Below are 10706 nucleotides of genomic sequence, written 5' to 3'. Positions count from 1 at the left end.
ATGAGCTAGGGGAAGAGTTTATATAGCCTAGGGCCGAAATATGAGGGAAAGTGGGGTACAAGGGTCAAAAACCCATAGTGCACATAGGCACTCTCAGAGGGGGTCTGGGCACCCGGGGTAAAGGGATCCGGGCACCCAGACCGGTTAGAGGCCCGCGATTAGGTTCGTCGGGCACCCGAGGTGAAGAAGGCCGGGCACCCGGACCGATCAGGGGCCGGCTATAGGTGGGTCGGGCACGCAGGGGTTGATGGAGTCCTGGATTAGGGGGTCCTCGGACAGCCGGACTATATGCTTATGCCGAACTGTTGGACTATGAAGATACAAGATTGAAGACTTTGTCCCGTGTCCGGGTGGGACTCTCCTTTGCGTGAAAGGCAAGCTTGGCCATTCGGATATGTAGATTTCCTTCTCTGTAACCGACTCTGTGTAATCCTAGCCCCCTCCGGTGTCTATATAAACTGGAGGGTTTAGTCCGTAGGACAACAACAATCATAATCATAGGCTAGATTCTAGGGTTTAGCCTCTACGATCTCGTGGTAGATCAACTCTTGTAATACTCATATCATCAAGATCAATCAAGCAGGAAGTAGGGTATTACCTCCATAGAGAGGGCTCGAACCTGGGTAAACATTGTGTCCCCCGCCTCCTATTACCATTAGCCTTAGACGCACAGTTCGGGACCCCCTACCCGAGATCTGCCGGTTTTGACACCGACATTGGTGCTTTCATTGAGAGTTCCACTGTGCCGTCACCATAAGGCTTGATGGCTCCTTCAATTGTCTATAGCGATGCGGTCTAGGGTGAGATTTTCCTCCCCGGACAGATCTTCATATTCGGCAGCTTCGCACTGCGGGCCAACTTGCTTGGCCATCTGGAGCAGATCGATAGCTACGCCCCTGGCCATCAGGTCAGGTTTGGAAGCCCGAATTACATTGCCGACATCCGCGGAGGCTTGATCTTCAATGGATTCGAGCCCATGACAGGTGCGCCCTACGGCCACGATGAGCATGACTTAGATCTGCCATCGGACGGTGTTCGGGAGATCACACCTGCAGCTGCCCCGGCTTTAAATCCAGAGAAGATCATGCCATCCGAGGGCGGGTGGATGGACCCCGCCACGGAGGCCGCACACTCAGCGGTGATAGAGCCGAACACAGATCTCACTTCTAAGGAGGTCTGTGTCATCGGACCCTCGGACTCATCTCCGGCCATAGGTTCCAAACCGCGTGCATCCGTGCCCATCGTACCTAACTGGGCACCGATCATGGAGTTTAGCTCCGCGGATATCTTTCAGCACTCGCCCTTGGGCGACGTGCTAAACTCACTAAATTCTCTCTCCCTGTTAGGAGACTCTTGGCCAAACTATGTCTGGCTTGACTGGGAAGCGGACGACGAAGGAATTTGTTGCCCACCCACCACCCACTTAATAGCCACTGTCGACGACTTAACCGACATGCTTGATTTCGACTCTGAAAACATCGACGGTATGGACGACAATGCCGGAGAAGAATAGGAACCACTGCCCACAAGGCGCTGGACTGCCACCTCATCATATGATATATATATATATGGTGGACACACCCAAAGAAGACAATGCTGAGGGTCAAAAGGATGCAATGGAGGGTGATCCTCTGGAGAAGCAATCAAAGCACCGACGTCAGCGGCGCCGCTCTAAATCCCACCATAGCAAAAACAGCGATACCGGCACCAGAGACAATAGCACTCCGGATGATGCCGAAGACGAAAACAATCCCGCCCAGCCAAGTTTCGAACAGGCCGGACAGGAGGACGGGCAAGTTAGCCCTGATGAACAAGCAATGGATGAAGACTCGGAGGATGACAATTACATGCCTCTCTTCGAAGACGAGGTGAGCCTCGGTGACGAAGAATTTATCGTGCCTGAGGATCCCGTCGAGCAGGAGCACTTTAAGCGCCGGCTTATAGCCACTGCAAAAAGCCTGAAGAAAAAACAGCAGCAGCTTCAAACCGATCAAGATCTGCTAACTGATAGATGGACTGAGGTCCTGGCAGCCAGGGAATATGGACTCGAGCGCCCAACTAAAAGTTACCCGAGGCGCAGGTTGTTACCTCAATTCGAGGATGAGGCACTAGAGCCTATACTACCAGTGCATGATACGGCTGACCGGCCACCCCGTGGCCGAGACAAAGCGGCGTATCAGCCCGAGCACCAGCCCGCACCCCGTCACCAAACAAATAAAAACACAAAAGCCCGGGGCTACACGCAGGACCTGTGAGACAAATTGGAAAACAAAGCAGGACAATCAAGATCGATCTACGGATCATGGGGGCATGCCCCAATGCGTGACGATGATCGCCACGTCGGATATACTAAATAAAAATCTGGCCGGGCCGAATACAACAGACCGGACTCATTTGAACTGCATCGTGATGTAGCCCGGCATAGAGGCGCCGCACACCCTATGCTTCACTGACGAAGTAATGGAGCATGAATTCCCAGAAGGGTTTAAGACCGTGAATATGGAGCCATACGATGGGACTACAGACCCCGCGGTATGGATAGAAGATTTCCTTCTCCACACTCACATGGCCCGCGACAATGATCTACATGCCATCAAGTACCTCCCACTAAAACTCAAGGGACTGGCTCGGCATTGGCTGAATAGTCTGTCGGCAAACTCCATTGGAAGTTGGGAGAACCTGGAAGACGCATTCCTGGATAACTTCCAGGGCACTTATGTGCGACCACCGGATGCTGATGATTTAAGTCACATAACCCAACAGCCCGGAGAGTCAGCCAGGAAATTCTAGACTCGGTTCCTAACTAAAAAGAACCAAATTGTCGACTATCCGGATGCCGAAGCCCTAGCGGCCTTTAAGCATAACATCCATGACGACACCTCGGCCAAGAGAAGCTGAAGTCCATGGCAGCCCTCACGACACTCAGGACCCGCTTTTGTGCGGGCGAGGATAGCTGGTTGGCTCGTAGCAACAGCACATCAAGAAATCCTGGCACCTCAGACGCCAGAGATAGCGATGGCAAGCCCCAACACAACAAACACAAGCGTCGCAATAATGGCGATAACGCCGAAGACACGGCTGTCAATGCCGGATTCAGTGGCTCTAAGTCCGGTCAGCGGAAAAAGGCATTCAAAAGAAACAACCCGGGCCCGTCCAGTCTGGACCGCATACTCGATCGCTCATGTCAAATCCACGGCACCCCCGATAAACCAGCCGACCACACCAACAGAGAATGTTGGGTATTCAAACAGGCCGACAAGTTGAATGCCGAAAACAAGGAAAAGGGGCTGCATAGTGATGACAACGAGGAGCCCCGGCCAGCGAACACAGGAGGACACAAGAAATTTCCTCCCCAAGTAAAAACGGTAAATATGATATACGCCACCCAAGTTCCCAAGTGGGGGCGGAAGCGTGCACTAAGAGACGTCTACGCGATGGAGCCAGTCGCCCCAAAGTTCAACCCATGGTCTTCTTGTCCGATCACCTTTGACCGCAGGGACCATCCGACCAGTATTCGTCATGGCGGTTCGGCCGCACTGGCCCTTGACCCTATCATTGAAGGATTCCACCTCACACGAGTCCTCATGGACGGTGGCTGCAGCCTGAACCTGCTCTATCAGGATATAGTGCGCAAAATGGGCATCGATCCCTCAAGGATCAAACCCACCAAAACCACCTTTAAAGGTGTCATACCAGGTGTAGAGGCCTGTTGCACGGGCTCAATCACACTAGAAGTAGTCTTCGGATCTCCTGACAACTTCCGAAACGAGGAGTTAATCTTCGATATCGTCCCCTTCTGCAGTGGCTATCATGCACTGCTCGGACGAACCGCATTCGCCAGATTCAATGCGGTGCCGCACTATGCCTACCTCAAGCTCAAGATGCCCGGGCCTCGCGGGGTTATAACAGTCAATGTAAACATAGATCGCTCCCTCCGTACGAAGGAGCACACTGCAACCCTCGCAGTAGAAGTACAGAGCAGCCTTCTTAGCCAGACCTCCAATTCAGCTATAAAGCCTCTGGACACCATTAAGCGAATCCGAAGTACTCCGCAACAAGATCACCCGGCCCGTCCAGAGCTCGCCTAGCAATTCGGCCTCCGTCCCAGTCCTAGTTAGGCGGTGAAATTTGTGCCGCGCGTACATAATTACGCACTTGAAATATCATGGGCATAGACGGAGGCACAGCTAGAATGTAGTTCACACAGGATCCGTATACCTTCACTCTTTTCTTTCTCTCAGGTCCCTATCTTCTTGATGCTCTTCCGATAACCTAATTATCGGACCCATCGCGGGACGGAAACACCAAGGAGGCAAGGAGCTTTGATGTACAAGGGAATCCCAGGTGGTCTCTGATAACGATTGCTATACCTGTTTTACATACCCACACGCAGCTCGCTCTTGGTTAGGACATGTCAAATAGTCCAATTTTGCTTATCGCACCACTTGTATACACACGCCTTGACGTATCATTCAAATAACAAATGAAAATAATGTACAGCGTCAGCTTATTACTATATTTCTTTTTCTTTTTTGTTCATTCATTACAAATCACACCCGTACACTATGGTACGTTCAGTTCGCCAGGGGCTTCAGTGTACCCCATAACACGGCAAGAAAGTCCGAACACTTTCGACAGTGCGGCACCCCGAACTTATAGCATTATATGCATCAGCTCCGAATCATGTCTTGGGTCAATAGTTGGGTTGCCCGGCTCCTGTGCTTGCTACCCTACGTTCCGCTATATCGGCTAGGGTAGTAAAGGGAGAACTACCGCGATTGTGTCTCGGTTCTTCCGGACGAGCACCTCAGTAGAGAAAGCCGAAAACTGACTGTCATGAGGGGGCGAGAGCTGGTCGCTGTTCGAGAGGTTTCAAATCCTTAAAGATTTTTTCCGCTTCAGGCGAGGAATCGGTCCTTGTCCGATTTAGGCGTGTATAGTGCCCCAAGTTCGGCCTTCCAGATACCAGGGGCTACGCCGAAATTTAAAATTATAGAACTTCTATGGCTAAGTGAGAGTGATAAAGCTGTATAGTCCGATTGCCTTGTTCGTTGCGCTAAACACCTCCTTAAAGGACCAAAAATTTGGATAAAGAGTGTTTAGATTTATCTCGAACACCCCTATACTAGTTACATGGGGGCAGAAGCTGACGACTGGCCAACTCTCAGATTTTGTAAACGGCCGCACAGGAGGTAAAATTTAAAATCAACAAGCGTTATATTGTGCAAATGAACTTGTTTCATATTATAGGATAACATGAGTGCATTCACTCAAGGATTACATCCTTAGCACATTGCTCCGCCACAAGGCGGGAGCCCTTCAGGACACTGTCATAATACTTTTCAGGCCGGCGGTGCTCCTTGCCCTTCAGTGGCCCCTCCATCATCAGCTTCTTGGCATCCATCTTCGTCCAATGCACTTTTGTGCGGGCGAAGGCCATTCACGCACCTTCAATGCAAACTGACCACTTTATGACTTCAAGCCGCGGGCAGGCACTCACAAGCCGCTTCACAAGACTGAAGTAGTTGTTGGGCATAGGCTCGGCAGGCCACAGCCGGACTATGAGGTCCTTCATGGCCAGTTCGGCTGCCTTGTGCAGCTCGACCAGTTGCTTCAGCTGGTCGCTCAAGGGCATCGGATGTTCCGTCCCCAGATATTGAGACCAGAACAACTACTCCGTCGAGCTCCCTTCTTCGGCTTGGTAGAACTCTACGGCATCAGATATGCTGCGTGGTAGATCTACGAACGCTCCTGGAGAGCTCCAAATTCGGGTAAGTAAAAGGAAAGTCTCCTTCACATGCTTGCTTTGCATAATGAATGCCTTACCCGCCGCAATCTTCTTGGCTGCCTGAACCTCCTGGAGGGCCTTTTGGGCTTCATCTTTGGCGTCTTGTGTGCTCTGGAGGGCCTTTGCAAGCTCGAACTCTTGAGTCTTAGAGTCACGCTCCAAGGACTCGTATTTCTGGACGAAATCGAAATCCTGGATCTCTTGCTGGACCTCGTTGACCCAGGCCTCTTGCTTCTCGCGTTCGGCGCGTTCCTTGGCCGCTTTGTCTTCGGCCTCGGTCAGCGCCTTCTTAAGGGCCACCACTTCGGTCGTGGCCCCTATTAAAGTTCATGACGCTTCTGTTAGCAGAAACTATTTATCCTTTATCAATATACAGACGGGGTATTGCGTACCTTGACTTTCCTCGAGCCGCCTCTTCACGAGGCCGAGCTCTCCCTCGGTCCGCTCCAGGTCCCGCTTCAGTCCGGAGACCTCCGCAGTATGAGCGGCAGTGGCCAGCAGCGACGCCTGCTTATTCACATAGACATCTTCTGTTAGACTCCTGCAAATGTTATTTGATCCTCTGTTCGGCTTTTCTTTCCGAACACCAAACAGAGCATCAGGGGCTACTGTCTATACTATGATATTTTCTTACAATTTTATTACTTACCTCAAAGCCTATTAGGAGGCTAGCACAGGCTTCCGTCAATCCACTTTTTGCGGAATGGACCTTCTCAATCACCGTACTCATAAGAGTACGGTGTTCTTCATCAATAGAAGCGCCGCGAAGCGCTTCCAGCAAGTTGTCCGATGCCTCTGGATGGACAGAGGTCATCGGTACAGGCAGCTCGCCCCCCTTAGAGAGAGGCTGCCTGCCAGAATTCGAAACCACTTGGGTTTTCGGAGCCGTATTCGGCTGGGGGCTAAACTTGCTGCAACCCCTGTTATCGGAGTCCATGGGGGTCTCCCCCCCCATGTGCCCGGCGACTGGGATTTCACCTGGGGGCGTCTCCAGAACTGTCTCCCCTTGGCCCGGTATCCTTTGAGACAACACCTCGGTGTCGTCCGCGGGCCTGGGGGAGGAGGCTGTCGGGAGTGAATCGCTATTCATCGCCGACGGGCCCAGAGACCCCTCCGAAGAGGATACCTCGATGTGGGTTTTGGCCGGACTGCATATGCATGTTCGGCATGATAAGAAGCAATAAAGCAAAACATACCGGAAGTATTATAGTGTCCGGATACTTACGACTTAGCCAGGGGCTTGTCCCTGGGCTCCCACTCCTCACCGCTGATGGTGGCTGCGGTGGAGTGGTCCGGAAGGTAGGTCTTTCCCTTCTTGGACACCTCGGCCTCCCCCTACGGGGCGGCCTTCCTCTTCTTTCTCCCCCCGGTTGGGGAGGAGAGATTTCTTCTTCCTCCTCCTTGTCTTCATTGGAGGAGTGTGTTTTGGTGTCTTCGGACGTCACGTCCGATGCAACCTTGCGCCAGAGACCTTTCCTGGTTCCCGCGGCCTTCTTCTTGACCTTCTTCTCCGGCACCTCATAGGGCGCCGAAAACAACATCTTCGTTAGGAGAGGCGATGCTTGATCTTCAGGTAGCGGAGCCGGACAGTCAATACGCTCTGCTATCACTACCTAGTCCTGATTAAATCGACATGGAGGCTTAGATTCCTCCCGCGGATGTGCTGGTTAAAGGCACATCTTGCAAAATATAAAAACTCATCGGATGGGCTTGGCGTTTTGCGCTGAGTCCGTGATCGTCGGTTATGGGTGCTGGGACCTCATTGGCCTTGAAGAGCACCTTCTAGACATCTTCGTGTGTCGTGCCGAAGAGCTCTCGCAGCATCTAGTGTTCGGCCGGGTCGAACTCCCACAAATTGTAAGCCCGTCTCTGACACGGAAGGATCCGGCGGAGGAGCATGACCTGGACCACATTGACAAGCTTGATTTTCTTGCCTATCATATTTTGGACGCAGGTATGAAGTCCGGTCAGCTCCACCGCTGAGCCCCAGGCTAAGCCCTTCTCTTTCCAGGAGGTGAGCCGCATGGGGACACCGGATCGAAATTCGGGGGTCGCCGCCCAGTTGGCGTCACGTGGCTCGGTGATGTAGAACCACCCCGATTGCCACCCCTTCACAGTCTCCACAAAGGAGCCCTCGTGCCAGGTGACATTGGGCATCTTGCCCACCATGGCGCCCCCACACTCCGCTTGCTGGCCGCCCACCGCCTTTGGCTTCACGTTGAAGGTCTTCAGCCATAGGCCAAAATGGGGCGTGATGCGGAGGAAGGCCTCACACATGACGATAAACGCCGAGATGTTGAGGATGAAGTTGGGGGCCAGATCATGGAACTCCAGCCCGTAGTAGAACATAAGTCCGCGGACGAACGGGTGGAGGGGGAGTCCCAGTCCGTGGACAAAGTGAGAGAGGAATACTACCCTTTCCTGGGGTTTCGGGGTAGGGATGATCTGCCCTTTGGCCGAAGCCGATGCGCGATGTTTGCGGACAGGTATCCGACCTCCCGAAGCTTCGTGATGTCCTCCTCCGTAACAGAGGAGGCCATCCACTTGCATCCCGCTCCGAACATGTTCGGAATGACTTTGCGGAGAAGGTGAAAGCTTGGGCACTAGAGCTCGAGCGAGAGAGAATGGATGAGCAGAGGAATAAGAAGGCGTGGGTGAAAAAGGGGAATCCTTATCTCTTTATAAAGGCGGTAGAAACTATGCGCCTCCCCACTTGCCCTGGAAATTTGCTTATTCCCCAAGCTCCATGTTGATGGTGCGGTTGGGTTACCCACACCCGTATTGATGAAAATCCCGTGATAAGGGGACATGATCTCTGCTTCGACAAGATGTGCCGATAAAACCGCCTCGCAAGATGCGCAATAGCAGGTTGAGAAAAACGGTTCGAATAATGACCGGGCTGCGGCGTAATGTCATGCTATGAAAAATTTGTCAACAGATTAGACTTGTGGAATACTGTGCTCTCTATGGTGGTATGTGGAACTTGTTTTGCAGAGCCTGACATGATTCTTGTGTTCAAGATCTTCTTTGGAGTATTCGGAGAAGGAACCTGCCTTGCAATGCCGAAGACAATCTGATGCCGGACTCATCGTCATTGAAGCCTGGTTCGGGGGCTACTAAGAGAGTTCTGGATTAGGGGGTCCTCGGACAGCCGGACTATATGCTTATGCTGGACCGTTGGACTATGAAGATACAAGATTGAAGACTTCGTCCCGTGTGCGGGTGGGACTCTCCTTTGCGTGGAAGGCAAGCTTGGCAATTCGGATATGTAGATTTCCTTCTCTGTAACCGACTCTGTGTAACCCTAGCCCCCTCCGGTGTCTATATAAACCGAAGGGTTTAGTCTGTAGGACAACAACAGTCATAATCATAGGCTAGATTCTAGGGTTTAGCCTCTATGATATCGTGGTAGATCAACTCTTGTAATACTCATATCATCAAGATCAATCAAGCAGGAAGTAGGGTATTACCTCCATAGAGAGGGCCCGAACTTGGGTAAACATTGTGTCCCCCCTCCCGTTACCATTAGCCTTAGACGCATAGTTCGGGACCCCCTACCCGAGATCCGCCGGTTTTGACACCGACAGGGGTCCCAAACCCGGGCACTCGGGGTGGCGCCAGGCGGCTAGAGGGGCGAGGCCGGGCACCCGGGGGTCCAAGGCCCGGCAACCCGGGGGACGGCTGGTGTAGGACCTTGAAGTATGTCTAGAGGGGGGGGTGATTAGACTACTTGACCAATTAAAAACTTAACCTTTTCCCAATTTTAGAGTTTGGCAGATTTTAGCTATCTTAGGACAAGTCAAGCAATCATCACACAATTCAAGCAAGCATGCAAAGAATATATGAGCAGCGGAAATTAAAGCATGCAACTTGCAAGAAAGTAAAGGGAAGGGTTTGGAGGATTCAAACGCAATTGGAGACACGTATGTTTTTGGCGTGGTTCCGATAGGTGGTGCTATCGTACATCCACGTTGATGGAGACTTCAACCCACGAAGGGTAACGGTTGCGCGAGTCCATGGAGGGCTCCACCCACGAAGGGTCCACGAAGAAGCAACCTTGTCTATCCCACCATGGCCGTCGCCCACGAAGGACTTGCCTCACTAGCGGTAGATCTTCACGAAGTAGGCGATCTCCTTGCCCTTACAAACTCCTTGGTTCAACTCCACAATCTTGTTGGAGGCTCCCAAGTGACACCTAGCCAATCTAGGAGACACCACTCTCCAAGAAGTAACAAATGGTGCGTTGATGATGAACTCCTTGCTCTTGTGCTTCAAATGATAGCCTCCCCAGCACTCAACTCTCTCTCATAGGTTTTGGATCTGGTGGAAAGAAGATTTGAGTGGAAAGCAACTTGGGGAAGGCTAGAGATCAAGATTCATATGGTAGGAATGGAATATCTTGGCCTCAACACATGAGTAGGTGGTTCTCTCTCAGAAATGGTAAGTTGGAAGTGTAGGTTTGTTCTGATGGCTCTCTCCATGAATGAAGAGGAGGCGGAGGGGTATATATAGCCTCCACACAAAATCTAACCGTTACACACAATTTACCAAACTCGGTGGGACCGATTCAACAGACTCGGTCGGACCGATTTAGCAAACCTAGTGACCGTTAGGATTTTCGGTGGGACTGACATGCAACTCGGTGAGAGCGATTTAGTTAGGGTTAGGGCATAACGTAATCTCGGTAAGACCGATTACACAAACTCGGTGAGACCGATTTTGGTAATAAGCTTTCCAGAGAGTTGGTCAGGTAAACTCGGTGGGACCGACTTGCTCTTTTCGGTGAGACCGAAATGTTACAAAAGGGAAACAGAGAGTTTACATTGCAATCTTGGTGGGACCGATCGCTCACTTCGGTTAGACCGAAAAGTTATGAAGGGAAACAGATAGATTACAATCCCATCTCGATGAGACCGAG

This window comes from Triticum dicoccoides, chromosome 6B (genome assembly GCF_002162155.2).
Source record: "Triticum dicoccoides isolate Atlit2015 ecotype Zavitan chromosome 6B, WEW_v2.0, whole genome shotgun sequence".
Taxonomy (NCBI): Eukaryota; Viridiplantae; Streptophyta; class Magnoliopsida; order Poales; family Poaceae; genus Triticum; species Triticum dicoccoides.
The sequence above is the reverse complement of the archived record's forward strand: the minus strand, read 5'-3'. Positions refer to the sequence as shown.